Source organism: Seriola lalandi, unplaced genomic scaffold (assembly GCF_002814215.2).
Source record: "Seriola lalandi dorsalis isolate HSWRI2012SDOR001 ecotype SW California unplaced genomic scaffold, Sedor1 jcf7180002054916, whole genome shotgun sequence".
Taxonomy (NCBI): domain Eukaryota; kingdom Metazoa; phylum Chordata; class Actinopteri; order Carangiformes; family Carangidae; genus Seriola; species Seriola lalandi.
Window position 1 is genome coordinate 645,178 of NW_019525468.1, and position 13,064 is coordinate 658,241.

General features: G+C 44.7%; 1 protein-coding gene across 1 annotated transcript in view; it reads left to right on the forward strand.

Annotated features, from left to right (window-relative positions):
- Window positions 1-356: 356 nt before the first annotated feature.
- The window catches only part of col8a2 (collagen, type VIII, alpha 2), a 47,547-nt gene continuing 34,839 nt past the window's right edge, over window positions 357-13,064 (forward strand). Inside the window, exon 1 of the mRNA XM_023431091.2 lies at window positions 357-1,122. The gene's annotated coding sequence lies outside the window, so the exon portion shown is untranslated. The remainder of the gene's footprint in view (window positions 1,123-13,064) is intronic.

Below are 13,064 nucleotides of genomic sequence, written 5' to 3' on the forward strand. Positions count from 1 at the left end.
GAAGTTTTTTTGTGGGAGACTCTAGGATTAAAATCTCTGTGGTGTTTCATGCCAGTATCTACAGGTTAAATTCGATTTGATGATTCGATTAGAGAGCTTGTCTGAGAAGCAAAAGGATAAAGGGCAGGGTGATTTCTTGGAAGGTGAGTTTGGGAAGGAGAGGAGAGTGGAGGGAGGCAGAACATGAGCGAGAGACGCCTGCCAATTCCCCTTTTCTCGTCTCTTTTCGTTCCCTTCCCTCCTCTTCATCCCACCCCACCCCTCTCTGCGCGGCTGCTACCCCACCCCTTCCTGCTCACTCCCCCCTCTGTGCAGCCAGCCACAGACACTTGCTTTTTGTATGAAGGGGGTTAACCCAATGAACAATCCTGTCTGTCTTTCCCAAAATAAGCCAGTGGGAGAGGGATCGGCGAGTAAGCCAGGGAGATTGGAGCAGCGAGGTGCACAGCCCCTGGTTATAAGTCCTGGGAGTGGGAGTGCAGCTTGCTTGGACCCACATATACACTGCCTTGCTGCCTGCCTGCCTGCCTGACTGACTTGACTGACTGACTGAGTCTCACTCCACTGTTACTCACTCTCTCTCCCTCTCTGTCCTGCTTCCTCGCTCTTTCCCTCCTACTTTCCACCCTGAAGAGCGAGAGCACACAGTTTGGGAAGGTGCTCTTCAGACCTGCGTCTGGACAGCGTGAAGACGGCACAGAGAGGATTTTTCCCTCTTCTCTCATCTTCTCCCTCTCTTTCACCGTCTCTGCCAGACAGCCCATGGATGAACTTTTTTGCTTTTTGCTGGCGGCAGAATAATAAAAGTTAAACAGACAATTTGCTCCACCTGCAGTTGAAAATATCCAATTTTTAACTTTTGTTTTTGGGTTTTTTTTTTTATTCCTCTTCACTTGTGAGCAGCACTGGACCAGTTCAGGGTGCCAGGTCTTTGCCCAGGAGGACAACACTCCTCTTTTTTGGCTGCATGTTCATTGAATATCTGATGCCATTGCATCCCATGGGAGACACGCGTGGCTGAAGCAAGGAGGGAGGTAGAAGAGAGACCCACCTGACGCTCACACCTACCGCTTCCCTTACCCGGTGCATCCACCTGCCCTTTAACGCTCTGAGGAGAGAAAGGTAAGCCCTACCTGCCCTCAAGTTCCCTCTGGCTGTGTTAGCATCCTCGTGTCCTGTCATCTCTTGTCTTTTCACTTTTATCACATGTCGCTGCAGTGAGCAGGGCCAAAAGAAACAGAAGGAGAAAACAGGAAAGGAGGAAAAATATAAAAATAAAAAACAGACGGTGCAATATCTCAGTCATGGGACCTGCATAATTCTCCTCAGTCCTAAGCACAGAGTAACAACTTGCAGATTTAAAGGAACTGGTACAGTTTGTTCACCGAGCTCCAGCCAAGACACCGTATGGTCACTGATTCTAATATTTAAGTTGTAGCTATGCAACTTCTGTTGATCTGCTTTGAGTGTCCTGACGTTCTCTGCAAAGACAGGGACGTTTCTCTGCACTGAAAAGTGGTGTTATTGATCGTGGATTCTGCCTCGTGTACATGAATTTTCCAGGTGTTTGGGCTAAGACACTGTCGATGCATCCATACCCACACACATCTGGGACTTTTGCTGAAGATGTTGAGGTGGTCGTGGTCTGTATTTGGCGTGTGTTATTGAGGCGGGGCGGCGTGTGGTAGTTGGATATGTACAGCGGGTTTGGCTCTATAACAGATATGCTGATTATCCCCTGAAGAGGAGTGTCCTCCATGCGGACAGATCCTGTGTTTGTATCTGTGAACCATGAGTGACCAAAGCCATGACTCACTGTCACATGCTCTGTTGGCATGGACTGCCACTAGCTTGATAGTTTGTGATAAATTTGGTAAACAAACATATTGTGACGTGGAGGACTACTGAAAATGACCGCATGGTCCTCTTGTTTTTTCTCTTCTCTTCTCTTCTCCTCATCCCCCCGTTGCTTCACTCTGTCCATCCACTGTGACGTCTCTGGCAAGCGACGCTGCATTCCATTGTAACGACATCCCTCCATCGCAAACAGAAAGAGAGGAGAGATAGCCGCGACTGCGAGTCCTCAGGTACCCCGCATGACAAAATAAGAGACGAATAGGAAGGGATGAGCAAAAAGTGAAAAGGAGAAGGGAGCAACAGGAACACATTAGTGAAGCTGAGAAAACGTCCAAAAATAAAGAGAAGATTCCAAAATGCATGCTTTGCTGAGATGATACACTTCTCGATCACATGTGTTTCAGTGCAGCAGCAGCAGGCTTTCTCAGGAAGGAGAGAGATAGAGGGAGACAGAGAGAGAAAGAGACAGAGAGAGAGAGAAGTATAGCTTGAGAGAAAAAGAGAGAGGGGGGAGAGAGTCTGGAAAAGACAGTGGGCTGGAGTTCTGAAATCCAAAAACATTTGGCAGCATCCCTCTATTTCACTGGCTTACGGCAAGAAAAGTCAACTGGATATGTACCTGTGTGTGTGTTGGTGCACGTGTAGCCACACATGCTTGCTCTTAGGTGAGTGAACCTGTGTGAGTATCAAAGTGCGTTACACAATCTTCAAGGGGAGTGGGTGAATGGATACACACTAAAGCGTGAACTCTCCCCCCCTGGCAGCGAGGTTCTACAGGAGTTCTGCGGTCTGCAGAGCTGCTGCTGCTGATGCACAGCAGCGTGTGCTTTACTGTTCAAAGTCGTATCTGCTCACAAGGTTCAGGCCCTCTCATACAGATTTAGTGGTTTCCAGTCAGCTTCCCACCCCCTCTTTGTTTCGATTCAAGTACCTGAAGTTTGAGAAGATTTATGCTTCCCTTCTCCTTCTGCAAGCATCACTCTCCGTTTTTTTTTTTTTTTTCATGGCATGTATTTCAATGTCTGGCACAGGCGTGATGACAACATTGTGCGGTGACCACGGCAACCCCCACGCCACTGACTGGGGTTCTGTGTTCTCAAGTGGGTGGCGACTGGTCAGCAGTTGGTTGACTGGTGGTTACACGCAGCTCAAGTGTGTATTTGTGTGTGTGTGTGTGTGGTACATTATTTAACCACAACTAACAGCCTCCAACCAGCTGCCCATTCCAGTCTTTTGATCCTCGCTGCCAAAGCGTGACCAACCATACACAAACACCAGTTACGCTGGATGCACATCGGCACACACATGCAAACTTTATGCCCTGTGCAATGCAAACATCTACATGGATTTAACACTCCTTACAGACATACACACACACACACACACACACACACACACACACACACACACACACACATACACAAACACGCACACACACATCTCAAACAGATGAACACGCTCACACTGTCCGTTGCCAAACCGCCTGCTCATATAGTGCTGAGCTTCTCACGCCCCACTGCAGCTACTTTATAGGCCAGAACGTGTTGAAGTTGAGACTTTTAAGACTCCAAACCTGACATCAGCTCTTCCATTTTTTGAAAATCTTTGCAGATAATTCCTGCTCTGATGTCAAGGTCAAAGAACAAGGGCTTCTCTGTGGATCTCTAAGCTTTTTTGGTGGAGGCTTTCATCCTCATTAGAGCAGCAAAAGAGAGGAAGAACTGAAAGGAAAGAGCACTTGGATGGCTCAGATGTAAGACACTATGGATGTCTCTCTACTCAGTCAGGAGCCTGACTGTGGTTCCTTCTTGCTGATTCTTGCTGAAGAATGTCTCACTCCAACTTCATCAGAGGGATAGAGGCTGAGTCGATGCATTTGTAGAAGCCGAGAGCAAAAGAGACCAAAGGAGGTTGAGGGGATTTTAATTGGACTTTGTATCACTCTGTGTCTGGCTTGTAAAAGAGTTTACACTTTGCGGCCACAAGGAGGCAGAATACCAGGCAGTTCAACATATAGAGAAACATAGCATCTTGTAGTGAAGAGAACCTGTTGTTGTATTTGTGAACACTGGGACTTTATGAGTGTTTTTACATTTGGCAAATGTAACGCTCCACTAACTACGCTCTCTCATACCACCCATGCTATTCAATGTAAATGCTCACTGTTCTGTTTCCAGCTGTCACACCACAACTCGAGTAAACAGATCGCTCAATCTCACCCCTGATGCCTGATCACTTTTAAGATGAGCTCAAAACGTTTATGTTTGGTTTGCTTTGGTTCATCTTTGTGTGTGCTTTTGCATGTGTGTGGGTCAGTCTTATGCCATGCTAGCAGGAAATGAAGGAGAATGCCACTCATTCTCAAGGCAAAGTAAACGCCCACTTATTCCTCAACTTCCCTGGACACACACACACACACATGCACACACACACGCACACACACACACACCTTTTTCCTTTTGTTTCATACATACTTTGACATAAAGAGGAAAGAGAGTGAAAACAGGGCACTCCTTTAAGGGTCTCTCCAACAAAGAGTGTGTTTTCTTCAGTGCTCTTTTCTGCCGGAAGGCCGTGCCTGTAATTACACACACACACACACACACACACACACACACACACACACACACACACACACACACACACTGTACCTGCACACACTCTTCGGCACATATTATAAAGTTTGCTAACTGGTGCTGCTGATATTCTGAATGAGGAATTGCCGTGACGGGCGGTGGAAACAGAATACAGGTCCTGGTCTTAATCATTGCCTGGACCATAACATTCAAGATTAATAGGCCGGATTTGTTTTTCAGATAAAAGGAGGGGGGAGGGGGGAGAAAAAGAGAGGGAGACAATAAAAGGCTGAAGCATTTTCGCAGGCACTTGCACGAAGATTTGTATGTTGTCTCCCTTTACCTCCTTTTGACTCTTCTGTTTATTGTCTCTGAGCTGTTTATACATTACCAGTAGCCATTTTAGCCTGGACATGTAGCTGATATGTGATAGTCAGTCAGCTATATGGCAGATAGGGAATCCGCATGGCCCTCCACAGTAGATGGAGGAGCATGTTATTAATCAGGCCCTTGTATTGAAGGACATTGTTTTGGCTCTCTGCTCTGTATGATCTGTGAAGAAACAGAGTACAGGACAGGCGGAGGTGGAGGAAAACAAAAAACAGTAGACAGTAGACTTTTCCATGATTCTAATTCTGTTTTATTTGTATTAAAATTCTGGCAATTTAACTTATTTAGGTGTGTGTTTGTGTGTGTGTGTGTATGTGTGTGTGTGTGTGTGTGTGTGTGTGTGTGTGTGTGTGTGTGTGTGTGTTTCAGTCTCTGATTCATTTGTCTGTCTCCCTTTATCTGTGTTTATCTGTCTCCCATTTGCACTTTCATTCTCTCATAACAGTGTCTGGACCAAAGGGAGTTTTTCCACTGGGCTGGCAGCAACAGGGGGACAGAGAAAGAGAGACAGGGAGACCGAGCAGTGGGGAGGCTTGGCAGACGCCCCTTGTTATTTTTCCTCCGCCTCCCATTGACTCTGTCAGCGGCGTCTCAGTCTTAGAAGAGCCTGCAGGCTCAGAGGGGCTTGACAACATGCCCTCTTCAGCTATCTAGAGGAAACTTATCGCAGGCACGCTTACGAGACAGAAGCAGGAGGAAGTGGGGACTTACATCATTGCATTGCCACTTTTTCCCCTCTCAACATTCCCTGTCCTTCTTGAATTCATTCCAGTTGCCCCTGCTTCTTCCCTTCTTTCTGTCCTTTTCCATCATTTTTTACTGATGTCGACTACAAATCCTCTTGAATCAAACCCCCATTCTTCACCAGGCTCAAACTAAAACCCCTGCGGTAAAGCAACCTTGTTCTCCAATTCCAGACATTGCTTTTAGTCAGCAAGGCCTGAACAAGGCGCAGTAACTAAGCCACGGACAACACACGCATTAAGCAATGCTTCCTGGAGACAAATCTATATTTTTCCAATGTGTGTTGGAGTTTTTTGGGACGGCAGCTTGTGTTTTCAAAGAGGATCCAACAGGAACAAACAGGAACGAGAGCCTGAGTGCTCATCCAGCAACAGTGCTGTTGCTAGTTAATGGGATGTGACATCTCGCGCTCTTCCGCTGAGGCTGAGTTTTCCCTCGCTCATCGCTGGATGCAATGGAAGCGAGAGTTTCCCCGTGTCTCCTCAGGATGTGTGTGACCTCCCCACTTAGTTTCTGTTATGGGGAAGAAAAGGAGGGGGGGGATCCATAACACTGAGCAAAGCCAAATGAAGATTGTTTGATGTTAGTATGTTCAGGTAGCTGGTACAAATGAGCATGTGCGCACAGTGCATATGGGTAGGTTTATTTGCCTTTGGCTTTTGACTCTGCTACCTCTCATTCATTGCCCCTCAGTTCACCGTCTGGCAAGAATTTTGTTTGGGGCTTCCAAAAGCAGGACGTTGGGCCAACTCTTAACAGGGGTCAACTCCGCAGTATTAAACTCGCATTATCCCTCTTTTCATCTTGTTGCAGATGTACTTCCCAAGCCAACTGTTTATTTTTATTATTTCACTTCAGATGCGGGATGGATATATCTCTCTCTGATGGGTCAATATTGAGTAAAGGGTTAGAAACAGCTCTTCTGAGACCATTCGAAAAGCTCCAGACTTTGTTATTGTTCAGTCTGAGCTTGATTTAGACGTGTGCGTAGGTGTTCGGTAAAAAGAGAAAAGAGACCGGGGTTATTGTGGTGTTATGGTCCCCTCGGAGCAGGATAATAAAAAGCATTTTATTTCACAGAGCCAGATTTTCTGGAGTAGGAAATGGATGCTTACTAAGTGACACATGTACTGTACGCTCAGACACAGCAGAGTTTTTTTTCCTAATCCTCAGTAGCAGACAGCAACCTCATTTCTACCATGCATCAACAAGTTTTGTTCCACCAAATACCTCATAGTTGAGTTTGCAACTGTTAAAGGAATAGTTCAGCATTTTGAGAAACACTCTTATTCACCCACATAGAAGATCTATACCGGGTAACCAGCACCTCTAATAAATTAATTAATAAATAAGAAATAGATCCAGACTGAATTTTTCCACTCGTATGGATTTCTTTTTTCATCTAACTCTTGGCAAGAAAGTGAATAAGTGCATTTCCCAAAATGTTGAATTTACCACACTGAAATTTTTTCTGCATGGTTACATTTCTGGCAACAGTTGTATTGTTGCAGAAAATGTTGGTCAAGTCGGTTGATATAAAATAATATAAAAAAGAGCAGAAACATTTATAACACATTTAAAGAAACATTAAACGATTTCTTTTTTTTGGCCACTTGGGGGCAGCAGAACAAGCCGTAAACACACTATTAATGTTACTGTGTTATGGAGTTGATGGTGAACATGTGAGCACAACCTTGCATACTTACACATCCAGTGGAAACGGAACCACACGAGCATTCATTCTTTTGTGTTTCTGGCCACCTGAGGAATGCTAAACTCCAATATTCACTTCTAGCTCTGTTTTGGTCTTCACCAACTTCTGAGAAAAACATCTCATTCTTTAGCCGATGAATCCCACCACTATGTGGGCGAGTACCGAAGTACAATATTGATTAGTGCTATGAGCGTAGTGCAGTCACCAGAACTGAATCTAAGATATGCTTTAAAAGTTAACAGTGGGAGGTAATGACATGAACTACTTCGATATGAAATGGAAACATTTAAGACTGTCAATGCGTTTCTTATGTCCTTTCACATATTAATCACTGTGGCGTCTCTCACTAGCAGGTGAGGACAGGTGCCCACCACATGGCCACAGACATCTGTGAGCTCTCTTTCTTCCAGCCTTAGACAAACTGGCAGGGGTTGCCAGTTTCTGCCCAGATAAACACCTGAAGTTTGGCTTGGCTCTCACTGTTCCTCAAAAAGATGGATTTAAGAGGACTTATCCCCTACAGTGGACCACCTTGGGCTTTCGGTTTGTTTCTTTTGAAAATTTTGTTATGTCACACTGTATTATGCATCCCAAGAGCATAAATTACGCCTCAAGTGGGTCATACAGCCTTTGTGTACATTGATATATGTTTACCTTGGCTTCAATCCCATGTGAAGACAGCAAATCAAAACAACTAATTAGCCAGAACACACAAATTTTGCTCGAGCCATCACAGTATCCCATGATTGTTCAATGCAGGGTGCCGGTTCACTCAGACTTTATGTTTAAATGGCTTTGGCTTAGAGACTTAATCCTTTCTGTACAGACTTTGAGCTCATTGGGCAACATGTGTTTCATAATGCAACGCTCAGAGGCATTAGGCAGCATACAACACAACCAGGCCTTCAAGGCTTTTGTCCTAATCATTTCCTGTAATCAGCAGCAAAGTAGTGAAACGATGAAATGAAAAAGCGACTTTGTGCTCATTCCAGCTCATTTTAGGTGAACACTGTGTGAGCTTTACTGACTGCATTCTGCGTTTTTTGTGTGTGTGTGTGTGTGTGTGTGTGTGTGTGTGTGTGTGTGTGTGTGTGTGTGTGTGTGTGTGTGTGTGCGCATACGTGGTCTTAACTGCAGTTCTCTTGTTTCTGTTTATCCCTGCAATATATGTAATGCTTCCTGAAGTTCGACAGGAGAGAGCAGTGCAGTCTGGCAGCATTCCTACGCGCTTAAAGAAGCTGTTGAAGAAGAATTATTTTGTTTCATGCTCACAAGACAGGAAGGGTTATTGCTCTGCCTCCAGTAACAATTTAGGAGGGATACAAGTGGAGTAGAGTTTCATGGAGAACATTTGAGATGATGTACAGTGAAGACTAAGATAAACAAGCACAAGACTAATCGGATGACAGCCTCGCTGTTTGCCTCTCCATCGCGCATTAGCTCGGGTTTGTCTGTCAATGTGAACTTAAGTAGGTAACATAAGTAAGCATGCGAGCAACTATGGAAAGCTTTTCCTTATAAAACCTGGAATTTAAGTTAGTGGTGTCTCATTCACCATATATAGCGATGACGCTAAGTATATTTATGTAGATCAATTACAATACTCAGCTCATTCATCCATATGAGTGAATTGTTTTTTACCCTTTTCCATGCATGAGAAGAAGATTAGAGGGTTTAGGAAGCTGCTGTTGGCTGTAAGAACACAGCCGTCGTTGCATAAAGCACCACAGCAGTGAACTGTCTCGTTAAAAACTGAGGAAGGTCAAAGATTTACATGAGCTTAGTTAAAACCCGGACGTTCTGTGGATGATAGATTGCAGAATGAAAACATCCTTTACCTGACATTAACCATGCAAGTCTGCAGTTGTTTGGACAGTGAACGCTACAGAAGTACAACCACTTCTGGGAAGATGTTCATTGGCCAACCAACATAATACTTAATTAGAGAGGGCTTTGAATCAATTACCACGCACTTTCATGTGGTTTGCAGATGGCTACACAATCTCTGTTCCCCACTTTTTCTGCTCTTTCCTCTGCGAGCCGCCAGCAAAAAAAAAAAAAAAAAAAACCCTGTTGCGTTGCCTCATTGCTAATTTGAACCAGAGAAGTGGTCATTTCCTAACAGTGGGCCCCGGTCTGCTCCACAAGCCGAACCGACAACCAGCCCAATGGAGCCTGAGCTGGAGTCCTCCCAAAGCTGGGCAGAAACCACACAAACCCAAGTCTTCCTGACATGTGGTGAAAGTGTGATAGGGATATAGGAAACATCAGGAAGGGTTAGGAAAGAGCAATGGCGATGGATCCATTTGGAAAAGAAGGAAAGATTCAAGTGAGACACGATGAAAAACGGGGATAGAGGAAAGTGGAAGGGGCGATGATTGTGGGAAAGAGGCAAGGGGAGGTGAAAGCACAGGAAAAGATTTGAGGGTAGAAGACGCAGAAAAGAGAAAATAAGCTTGGTCTGAGGAGCACTCGGTTTGTAGCAACCATGTGGCGTCTTTGATCTGGCCGAGGATTTGAACCAGTGTCAACAGAAACATGCAGGGGCCGTCTGTTTGCTCCCAGACACAGATCATTCCTCCATGAATTACTCTGCTACAGTTTGCCGCAGCCTCTTTACTACTCCAATGTTTGTTTACCCTGTCGGGAACACCCGGCCCATTCCTTAAATTGAGCAACAACCTTGGTAATACCTCAGAACTCCTGCAATCAGCTAAATTTTCTATGCCGTTAATCTCTAGGGGGAAGCAAAAAATCTGGGTAGTTTTGAAGATTTAAAAGATACATTCGAGTCAACAGTGCTGCCTTTATATTCGGTAGTTTACTCGGCAACAGAGTCATTTCTCATTTAGCCCTGTAATACAGGATCCATTCATACTACTCCAGTCACTGTCTTCCATCATAGGGACGAGGCATGTTCTGTATCCCTCGTAGTCTGGAAGGAAGAGGGAGGGATAACAAGGAGGCGGAGGAGGAAGACGAGAGGATGTGTCCTGAATGCTGCATCCCTGCCATATGACAGCCTGCTGATTCAAACCGCATGTTGGGAGCAGAGAGACAGAGAAGAGACAGTAGAGTTAGAGGCTTGTTCATGGTTAGATTGCAATGTCCATCTAGAGACGCTGTTGTAGGAAAGAGAACCTTTTTGTTTTTAAAGCTGCACTCTGATATGCATCGATATTTTAACATGAACATTGGGTCAAATGACTTTGTTCAGTGTGAAAGGGGTAAAACCACAGAGTTATCACCCGACTCTGTGGTTACACTCAGCTCCACAGACCTTCTTAGCATCTTTCAGCTCATTGTTTTGGGTTTATGGCCAAAAACTTTGGCTTTGGACTGAGCTTTCTGAAGTTGGCTCGAGTTTGCAAAGTGCAAATTTCTAAGAGAAAGATCAAGAGATGTCTTTGAGTTGGATTATGGGAAGTGTAGGATCCAGTGTTTTTGGATCTAGGCCATACAAGTGGCTAAAAGTCAGGATTTTTTGGCATCTGCTGCATTTATTCTTTTTTTAATCGGCCTCTTGCAAATCCCCCCACATTATGGAAGAGCAATCATAAATCATATAATCTTTTATATTTTATGATTTATGAACATACATAAACAGAAACAGTTGCTCGGATATCTTTTGATGGTATTGTCCCGTGAAAGCAGGAAGATATGCAGATATGAAGAAATTCTATTTCAAATTTTAAGTTTGAGCCCTGTCTTTGGTTCTTGGATTTTCATAGTTTTCAGTATAAAAACAGACATCAGTGTTGAGTGAAAATGGTTGAAATATCAGAGACATAAGGAGAACCACATATCCGTGTGCTTAGTCCCTCTCTGGGAGTGAATCAGCCAGGACATCTTGTCTTCAGGGATGCTGAGGAAGGCCAGCTGAGACAAGCCAGGCGCAGCGAAGTAGGGAAACGCACAAGCAGCCATCCTCTGTCACGTGGAGACAATGACAAATCCAGACCTCTTCAACACTTGCGGGGAATGTGCGTAGACCCCCTCCAAGCCAGCACAGTACACGGGGCCTTTCCCCCGTGGGCTGTATACAATATGTCTGTGATCCGAAAACCAGGTTCGCGAACATTTCTCTCTGTCTTGTGTCTTTTTCTGTTCCCATGCATAATGCTGTCGATCACACGTCTTGCTGTTTTTCTCTGGAGTTTTGCTTGTTGAAAGACGTCTCCCAGTGAGCAGAAAGTGATGATAGTCAGGTTGTCATAACGCAGAGCTCATCTCGAAGACATATAATACTTCTGTTCTCCAGCGCCATATTACTGTGGTCCAAGAGCTATTGATAGTAATGGAGAAGAATCACTATCATGCAGGAGGCTGCAGTTTATCCTCAATCACAGACCTGCAATGAACTTTTCCCTTTTTACATACTGTGAAAATAATTAACTTCAACTTAACCACACCCGTAGGTGCCATGTGCAGAAGTTATAGAAAGTGGCCCTAGATATTTTTAACTCGTAAAAAGTTGACATTGTCTATAAAATAACATTAACACCCCCACCCCCCTAAAGTAGTGCTAAGACAATTATTTTAAACTCATGGTCCCACCCACACACACCTCTAGAGGCGCGTATACTGTATACAGTGGTTGCCAAAGTCTAGGGGGAACAAAACTTAACAAAACAGAAGCTGCGTTGTGGGGTTTCTCACTGCTGCTCTCCTCCTTGAGCAGTGATGCATATCAAACAAATGGGAGAACAACGTTGAGGTATGCACTCCATGGAGTCTGCATCGATTAAGCTGCTAATCTACTCCATGTGACAGTCCTCCTGCCTTCGTACCTACCCATTACACTGCACTCAATACGATTATTCAGAGAGGAGAGGAAAAAGAAAAGCATTAGTTGTAATGCTGCCAGGGTCCAAAAATTGGCCAAATAGTTCTCAGGCCTGCCAGACACAACAGCATATTCACAGTCTCGGCCTGTCTGTGGATTCAATTCTGTCTGGCACATTTTGATTCTGTCCTCTGTTGTGTCCCTTTGCTATTTTGGCAGTTTGCTAAAATACTGCCTACATATCTTGCCTGTCTAGTCTCCAGAAACAGCAGTGAGAGTGCTGCATAAGCATGAGCCCATGTTCCCATGCAGAGACTCAAACTTTTTACGTCTCCTCAGTCCATTACATATCCTGAGCTCCGGGGAGGAAGGAGTCTTGTCATGCCTCATCTGTAACCTCAGATACACTTCATCCTATGTCCTCTCTACATCTTCTCTCGCTCTCTATGCTTCTCTCTTGGTCCATCGTTGACTCCGCAGAGGGCGTGTGGAATGTGTCTGTAATCATTTTCAGTGCATTTTTCTGCAAAAAGAGGGAAGCTCAGACAGTAACACAAAGTGTCTGGTGGGTGGGAGCACATGCAGAGATTCAGACAGCACAGACAGGCAGACAAAGTAATGGATGGTGACGTTTGTTAGCTGAGAAAATCATCTGATCTACAGATACAGAAATTAAGACTGGCCAGGACAGAACAAAAAACATCTTTGTTCTGTTGACTTATGATGCTTTGGGAAACACAGTTTTCAACCCAGATGGTAGGGTTTTGTCTCCACTATCAGTCTAGACTCCATTTATTTACACATCTGTGCTTGTGCGATAAGCAAATTGTAGCCATTATCTTATGAGTGTGAGAGGGCAATTGTGTTTTTCCCCACGGTGTGGATAAAGAATCAGAGGCAGAAGGAGAAGGAAAAAAAAAATGCACACAAGCAAAAATGAGTGTGACCACTGTGGGAGATGTGGTGAACATCAAGAAGTGGGGGTGGAGGTGGAGGT